Source organism: Oncorhynchus nerka, linkage group LG5, assembly GCF_034236695.1.
Source record: "Oncorhynchus nerka isolate Pitt River linkage group LG5, Oner_Uvic_2.0, whole genome shotgun sequence".
Classification (NCBI taxonomy): domain Eukaryota; kingdom Metazoa; phylum Chordata; class Actinopteri; order Salmoniformes; family Salmonidae; genus Oncorhynchus; species Oncorhynchus nerka.
The window spans coordinates 52,465,832-52,475,771 of NC_088400.1; positions in this window are offsets into that span (position 1 = coordinate 52,465,832).

Consider the following 9,940-nt stretch of genomic DNA (forward strand, 5'->3'; position numbering starts at 1 on the left):
GTCCGTATACTAGTCTCTACTGTCTAACCATTCGTGACGTCCGCTTACTGTCCGTATACTAGTCTCTACTGTCTAACCATTTTGACGTCCGGCTTACTGTCCGTATACTAGTCTCTACTGTCTAACCATTTTACACGTCCGGCTTACTGTCCGTATACTAGTCTCTACTGTCTAACCATTCGTGACGTCCGCTTACTGTCCGTATACTAGTCTCTACTGTCTAACCATTTTACACGTCCGGCTTACTGTCCGTATACTAGTCTCTACTGTCTAACCATTTTGACGTCCGGCTTACTGTCCGTATACTAGTCTCTACTGTCTAACCATTTTGACGTCCGCTTACTGTCCGTATACTAGTCTCTACTGTCTAACCATTTCGTGACGTCTGGCTTACTGTCCGTATACTAGTCTCTACTGTCTAACCATTTTACACGTCCGCTTACTGTCCGTATACTAGTCTCTACTGTCTAACCATTTTACACGTCCGCTTACTGTCCGTATACTAGTCTCTACTGTCTAACCATTTTACGTCCGCTTACTGTCCGTATACTAGTCTCTACTGTCTAACCATTTTGACGTCCGGCTTACTGTCCGTATACTAGTCTCTACTGTCTAACCATTTGTGACGTCCGGCTTACTGTCCGTATACTAGTCTCTACTGTCTAACCATTTTACACGTCCGACTTACTGTCCGTATACTAGTCTCTACTGTCTAACCATTTTACACGTCCGCTTACTGTCCGTATACTAGTCTCTACTGTCTAACCATTTTACACGTCCGGCTTACTGTCCGTATACTAGTCTCTACTGTCTAACCATTTTACACGTCCGGCTTACTGTCCGTATACTAGTCTCTACTGTCTAACCATTTTACACGTCCGACACTGTCCGTATACTAGTCTCTACTGTCTAACCATTTTACACGTCCGCTTACTGTCCGTATACTAGTCTCTACTGTCTAACCATTTTACACGTCCGGCTTACTGTCCGTATACTAGTCTCTACTGTCTAACCATTTTACACGTCCGCTTACTGTCCGTATACTAGTCTCTACTGTCTAACCATTTTACACGTCCGGCTTACTGTCCGTATACTAGTCTCTACTGTCTAACCATTCGTGACGTCCGCTTACTGTCCGTATACTAGTCTCTACTGTCTAACCATTTTACACGTACTTACTGTCCGTATACTAGTCTCTACTGTCTAACCATTTTGACGTCCGCTTACTGTCCGTATACTAGTCTCTACTGTCTAACCATTCGTGACGTCCGCTTACTGTCCGTATACTAGTCTCTACTGTCTAACCATTTTACACGTCCTACTTACTGTCCGTATACTAGTCTCTACTGTCTAACCATTTACACGTCCGGCTTACTGTCCGTATACTAGTCTCTACTGTCTAACCATTTTACACGTCCGGCTTACTGTCCGTATACTAGTCTCTACTGTCTAACCATTTTACACGTCCGGCTTACTGTCCGTATACTAGTCTCTACTGTCTAACCATTTTACACGTCCGGCTTACTGTCCGTATACTAGTCTCTACTGTCTAACCATTTTACACGTCCGCTTACTGTCCGTATACTAGTCTCTACTGTCTAACCATTTTACACGTCCGCTTACTGTCCGTATACTAGTCTCTACTGTCTAACCATTTACACGTCCGGCTTACTGTCCGTATACTAGTCTCTACTGTCTAACCATTTTACACGTCCGGCTTACTGTCCGTATACTAGTCTCTACTGTCTAACCATTTTACACGTCCGGCTTACTGTCCGTATACTAGTCTCTACTGTCTAACCATTTTACACGTCCGCTTACTGTCCGTATACTAGTCTCTACTGTCTAACCATTTTACACGTCCGGCTTACTGTCCGTATACTAGTCTCTACTGTCTAACCATTTTTTTACTGTCCGTATACTAGTCTCTACTGTCTAACCATTTTACACGTCCGCTTACTGTCCGTATACTAGTCTCTACTGTCTAACCATTTTACACGTCCGCTTACTGTCCGTATACTAGTCTCTACTGTCTAACCATTTTGACGTCCGGCTTACTGTCTGTATACTAGTCTCTACTGTCTAACCATTTGTGACGTCCGGCTTACTGTCCGTATACTAGTCTCTACTGTCTAACCATTTTACACGTCCGGCTTACTGTCCGTATACTAGTCTCTACTGTCTAACCATTTTACACGTCCGGCTTACTGTCCGTATACTAGTCTCTACTGTCTAACCATTCGTGACGTCCGGCTTACTGTCCGTATACTAGTCTCTACTGTCTAACCATTTTACACGTCCGGCTTACTGTCCGTATACTAGTCTCTACTGTCTAACCATTTTACACGTCCGCTTACTGTCCGTATACTAGTCTCTACTGTCTAACCATTTACACGTCCGCTTACTGTCCGTATACTAGTCTCTACTGTCTAACCATTTGACGTCCGGCTTACTGTCCGTATACTAGTCTCTACTGTCTAACCATTTTTACACGTCCGCTTACTGTCCGTATACTAGTCTCTACTGTCTAACCATTTTACACGTCCGCTTACTGTCCGTATACTAGTCTCTACTGTCTAACCATTTTTACACGTCCGGCTTACTGTCCGTATACTAGTCTCTACTGTCTAACCATTTTACACGTCCGGCTTACTGTCCGTATACTAGTCTCTACTGTCTAACCATTTGACGTCCGGCTTACTGTCCGTATACTAGTCTCTACTGTCTAACCATTTTACGTCCGACACTGTCCGTATACTAGTCTCTACTGTCTAACCATTTTGACGTCCGGCTTACTGTCCGTATACTAGTCTCTACTGTCTAACCATTTTGACGTCCGCTTACTGTCCGTATACTAGTCTCTACTGTCTAACCATTTTACACGTCCGGCTTACTGTCCGTATACTAGTCTCTACTGTCTAACCATTTTACACGTCCGCTTACTGTCCGTATACTAGTCTCTACTGTCTAACCATTTTGACGTCCGGCTTACTGTCCGTATACTAGTCTCTACTGTCTAACCATTTTACACGTCCGCTTACTGTCCGTATACTAGTCTCTACTGTCTAACCATTTTACACGTCCGGCTTACTGTCCGTATACTAGTCTCTACTGTCTAACCATTTTACACGTCCGGCTTACTGTCCGTATACTAGTCTCTACTGTCTAACCATTTTACAGCTTACTGTCCGTATACTAGTCTCTACTGTCTAACCATTTTACACGTCCGCTTACTGTCCGTATACTAGTCTCTACTGTCTAACCATTTTACACGTCCGGCTTACTGTCCGTATACTAGTCTCTACTGTCTAACCATTTTACACGTCCGGCTTACTGTCCGTATACTAGTCTCTACTGTCTAACCATTTTACACGTCCGGCTTACTGTCCGTATACTAGTCTCTACTATCTAACCATTTTACACGTCCGGCTTACTGTCCGTATACTAGTCTCTACTGTCTAACCATTTTACACGTCCGGCTTACTGTCCGTATACTAGTCTCTACTGTCTAACCATTTTACACGTCCGGCTTACTGTCCGTATACTAGTCTCTACTGTCTAACCATTCGTGACGTCCGGCTTACTGTCCGTATACTAGTCTCTACTGTCTAACCATTTTACACGTCCGGCTTACTGTCCGTATACTAGTCTCTACTGTCTAACCATTTTACACGTCCGCTTACTGTCCGTATACTAGTCTCTACTGTCTAACCATTCGTGACGTCCGGCTTACTGTCCGTATACTAGTCTCTACTGTCTAACCATTTTGACGTCCGCTTACTGTCCGTATACTAGTCTCTACTGTCTAACCATTTTGACGTCCGGCTTACTGTCCGTATACTAGTCTCTACTGTCTAACCATTTTACACGTCCGCTTACTGTCCGTATACTAGTCTCTACTGTCTAACCATTCGTGACGTCCGGCACTGTCCGTATACTAGTCTCTACTGTCTAACCATTTTGACGTCCGGGCTTACTGTCCGTATACTAGTCTCTACTGTCTAACCATTTTACACGTCCGCTTACTGTCCGTATACTAGTCTCTACTGTCTAACCATTTGACGTCCGCTTACTGTCCGTATACTAGTCTCTACTGTCTAACCATTTTGACGTCCGCACTGTCCGTATACTAGTCTCTACTGTCTAACCATTTTACACGTCTTACTGTCCGTATACTAGTCTCTACTGTCTAACCATTTTACACGTCCGCTTACTGTCCGTATACTAGTCTCTACTGTCTAACCATTTTACACGTCCGGCTTACTGTCCGTATACTAGTCTCTACTGTCTAACCATTTTACACGTCCGGCTTACTGTCCGTATACTAGTCTCTACTGTCTAACCATTTTACACGTCCGGCTTACTGTCCGTATACTAGTCTCTACTGTCTAACCATTTTACACGTCCGGCTTACTGTCCGTATACTAGTCTCTACTGTCTAACCATTTTACACGTCCGCTTACTGTCCGTATACTAGTCTCTACTGTCTAACCATTTTACACGTACTGTCCGTATACTAGTCTCTACTGTCTAACCATTTTGACGTCCGGCTTACTGTCCGTATACTAGTCTCTACTGTCTAACCATTCGTGACGTCCGGCTTACTGTCCGTATACTAGTCTCTACTGTCTAACCATTCGTGACGTCCGGCTTACTGTCCGTATACTAGTCTCTACTGTCTAACCATTTTACACGTCCGGCTTACTGTCCGTATACTAGTCTCTACTGTCTAACCATTTGTGACGTCCGGCTTACTGTCCGTATACTAGTCTCTACTGTCTAACCATTCGTGACGTCCGGCTTACTGTCCGTATACTAGTCTCTACTGTCTAACCATTTTACACGTCCGGCTTACTGTCCGTATACTAGTCTCTACTGTCTAACCATTTTACACGTCCGGCTTACTGTCCGTATACTAGTCTCTACTGTCTAACCATTTTACACGTCCGGCTTACTGTCCGTATACTAGTCTCTACTGTCTAACCATTCGTGACGTCCGGCTTACTGTCCGTATACTAGTCTCTACTGTCTAACCATTTTACACGTCCGGCTTACTGTCCGTATACTAGTCTCTACTGTCTAACCATTTTACACGTCCGGCTTACTGTCCGTATACTAGTCTCTACTGTCTAACCATTTTACACGTCCGGCTTACTGTCCGTATACTAGTCTCTACTGTCTAACCATTTTACACGTCCGCTTACTGTCCGTATACTAGTCTCTACTGTCTAACCATTTTGACGTCCGCTTACTGTCCGTATACTAGTCTCTACTGTCTAACCATTTTACACGTCCGGCTTACTGTCCGTATACTAGTCTCTACTGTCTAACCATTTTACACGTCCGGCTTACTGTCCGTATACTAGTCTCTACTGTCTAACCATTCGTGACGTCCGGCTTACTGTCCGTATACTAGTCTCTACTGTCTAACCATTCGTGACGTCTGGCTTACTGTCTGTATACTAGTCTCTACTGTCTAACCATTTGTGACGTCCGGCTTACTGTCCGTATACTAGTCTCTACTGTCTAACCATTCGTGACGTCCGGCTTACTGTCCGTATACTAGTCTCTACTGTCTAACCATTTTACACGTCCGGCTTACTGTCCGTATACTAGTCTCTACTGTCTAACCATTTTACACGTCCGGCTTACTGTCCGTATACTAGTCTCTACTGTCTAACCATTTTACACGTCCGGCTTACTGTCCGTATACTAGTCTCTACTGTCTAACCATTTTACACGTCCGCTTACTGTCCGTATACTAGTCTCTACTGTCTAACCATTTTACACGTCCGGCTTACTGTCCGTATACTAGTCTCTACTGTCTAACCATTTTACACGTCCGGCTTACTGTCCGTATACTAGTCTCTACTGTCTAACCATTTTACACGTCCGGCTTACTGTCCGTATACTAGTCTCTACTGTCTAACCATTTTACACGTCCGCTTACTGTCCGTATACTAGTCTCTACTGTCTAACCATTTTACACGTCCGCTTACTGTCCGTATACTAGTCTCTACTGTCTAACCATTTTACACGTAGTCCGCTTACTGTCCGTATACTAGTCTAACCATTTTACACGTCCGGCTTACTGTCCGTATACTAGTCTCTACTGTCTAACCATTTTACACGTCCGCTTACTGTCCGTATACTAGTCTCTACTGTCTAACCATTTTACACGTCCGGCTTACTGTCCGTATACTAGTCTCTACTGTCTAACCATTTTACACGTCCGCTTACTGTCCGTATACTAGTCTCTACTGTCTAACCATTTTACACGTCCGGCTTACTGTCCGTATACTAGTCTCTACTGTCTAACCATTTCGTGACGTCCGGCTTACTGTCCGTATACTAGTCTCTACTGTCTAACCATTTTGACGTCCGGCTTACTGTCCGTATACTAGTCTCTACTGTCTAACCATTTTGACGTCCGCTTACTGTCCGTATACTAGTCTCTACTGTCTAACCATTTTACACGTCCGCTTACTGTCCGTATACTAGTCTCTACTGTCTAACCATTTGACGTCCGCTTACTGTCCGTATACTAGTCTCTACTGTCTAACCATTTTACGTCCGCTTACTGTCCGTATACTAGTCTCTACTGTCTAACCATTTTACACGTCCGCTTACTGTCCGTATACTAGTCTCTACTGTCTAACCATTTTACACGTCCGGCTTACTGTCCGTATACTAGTCTCTACTGTCTAACCATTTTACACGTCCGCTTACTGTCCGTATACTAGTCTCTACTGTCTAACCATTTTACACGTCCGGCTTACTGTCCGTATACTAGTCTCTACTGTCTAACCATTTTACACGTCCGCTTACTGTCCGTATACTAGTCTCTACTGTCTAACCATTTTACACGTCCGGCTTACTGTCCGTATACTAGTCTCTACTGTCTAACCATTTTACACGTCCGCTTACTGTCCGTATACTAGTCTCTACTGTCTAACCATTTTACACGTCCGGCTTACTGTCCGTATACTAGTCTCTACTGTCTAACCATTTTACACGTCCGCTTACTGTCCGTATACTAGTCTCTACTGTCTAACCATTCGTGACGTCCGCTTACTGTCCGTATACTAGTCTCTACTGTCTAACCATTTACACGTGCTTACTGTCCGTATACTAGTCTCTACTGTCTAACCATTTTACACGTCCGGCTTACTGTCCGTATACTAGTCTCTACTGTCTAACCATTTTGACGTCCGGCTTACTGTCCGTATACTAGTCTCTACTGTCTAACCATTCGTGACGTCCGCTTACTGTCCGTATACTAGTCTCTACTGTCTAACCATTTTACACGTCCGCTTACTGTCCGTATACTAGTCTCTACTGTCTAACCATTTTACACGTCCGCTTACTGTCCGTATACTAGTCTCTACTGTCTAACCATTTTACACGTCCGCTTACTGTCCGTATACTAGTCTCTACTGTCTAACCATTTTACGTCCGCTTACTGTCCGTATACTAGTCTCTACTATCTAACCATTTTACACGTCCGGCTTACTGTCCGTATACTAGTCTCTCCTATCTAACCATTTTACACGTCCGGCTTACTGTCCGTAAACTAGTCTCTACTGTCTAACCATTTTACACGTCCGCTTACTGTCCGTATACTAGTCTCTACTATCTAACCATTTTACACGTCCGGCTTACTGTCCGTATACTAGTCTCTACTGTCTAACCATTTTACACGTCCGGCTTTCTGTCCGTATACTAGTCTCTACTGTCTAACCATTTTACACGTCCGGCTTACTGTCCGTATACTAGTCTCTACTATCTAAACATTTTACACGTCCGGCTTACTGTCCGTATACTAGTCTCTCCTATCTAACCATTTTACACGTCCGGCTTACTGTCCGTATACTAGTCTCTACTGTCTAACCATTTTACACGTCCGGCTTACTGTCCGTATACTAGTCTCTACTGTCTAACCATTCGTGACGTCCGGCTTACTGTCCGTATACTAGTCTCTACTGTCTAACCATTTTACAAGTCCGGCTTACTGTCCGTATACTAGTCTCTACTGTCTAACCATTTTACACGTCCGCTTACTGTCCGTCTCTATAACCAGTCTCCGGCTTACTGTCCTACTGTCTCTACTGTCTAACCATTTTCGTGACGTCCGGCTTACTGTCCGTATACTAGTCTCTACTGTCTAACCATTCGTGACGTCCGGCTTACTGTCCGTATACTAGTCTCTACTGTCTAACCATTCGTGACGTCCGGGTTACTGTCCGTATACTAGTCTCTACTGTCTAACCATTTTACACGTCCGGCTTACTGTCCGTATACTAGTCTCTACTGTCTAACCATTCGTGACGTCCGGCTTACTGTCCGTATACTAGTCTCTACTGTCTAACCATTTGTGACGTCCGGCTTACTGTCCGTATACTAGTCTCTACTGTCTAACCATTTTACACGTCCGGCTTACTGTCCGTATACTAGTCTCTACTGTCTAACCATTTTACACGTCCGCTTACTGTCCGTATACTAGTCTCTACTGTCTAACCATTTTACACGTCCGCTTACTGTCCGTATACTAGTCTCTACTATCTAACCATTTTACACGTCCGCTTACTGTCCGTATACTAGTCTCTACTGTCTAACCATTTTACACGTCCGCTTACTGTCCGTATACTAGTCTCTACTGTCTAACCATTTTACACGTCCGGCTTACTGTCCGTATACTAGTCTCTACTATCTAACCATTTTACACGTCCGCTTACTGTCCGTATACTAGTCTCTACTGTCTAACCATTTTACACGTACTTACTGTCCGTATACTAGTCTCTACTGTCTAACCATTTTACACGTACTTACTGTCCGTATACTAGTCTCCTACTGTCTAACCATTTTACACGTCCGGCTTACTGTCCGTATACTAGTCTCTACTGTCTAACCATTTTACACGTCCGGCTTACTGTCCGTATACTAGTCTCTACTGTCTAACCATTCGTGACGTCCGGCTTACTGTCCGTATACTAGTCTCTACTGTCTAACCATTTTACACGTCCGGCTTACTGTCCGTATACTAGTCTCTACTGTCTAACCATTTTACACGTCCGGCTTACTGTCCGTATACTAGTCTCTACTGTCTAACCATTTTTACACGTCCGCTTACTGTCCGTATACTAGTCTCTACTGTCTAACCAACCATTTGTTATACTAGTCTACTGTCTAACCATACTGTCCGTACTGTCCGTATACTAGTCTCTACTGTCTAACCATTTTACACGTCCGCTTACTGTCCGTATACTAGTCTCTACTGTCTAACCATTTTACACGTCCGCTTACTGTCCGTATACTAGTCTCTACTGTCTAACCATTTTGACGTCCGGCTTACTGTCCGTATACTAGTCTCTACTGTCTAACCATTTTGACGTCCGGCTTACTGTCCGTATACTAGTCTCTACTGTCTAACCATTTTACACGTCCGCTTACTGTCCGTATACTAGTCTCTACTGTCTAACCATTTGACGTCCGGCTTACTGTCCGTATACTAGTCTCTACTGTCTAACCATTTTACACGTCCGGCTTACTGTCCGTATACTAGTCTCTACTGTCTAACCATTTGTGACGTCCGGCTTACTGTCCGTATACTAGTCTCTACTGTCTAACCATTTTACACGTCCGGCTTACTGTCCGTATACTAGTCTCTACTGTCTAACCATTTTACACGTCCGGCTTACTGTCCGTATACTAGTCTCTACTGTCTAACCATTTTACACGTCCGCTTACTGTCCGTATACTAGTCCGTCTAACCATTTTACTACTGTCCGTATACTAGTCTCTACTGTCTAACCATTTTACACGTCCGGCTTACTGTCCGTATACTAGTCTCTACTGTCTAACCATTTTACACGTCCGGCTTACTGTCCGTATACTAGTCTCTACTGTCTAACCATTTTACACGTCCGGCTTACTGTCCGTA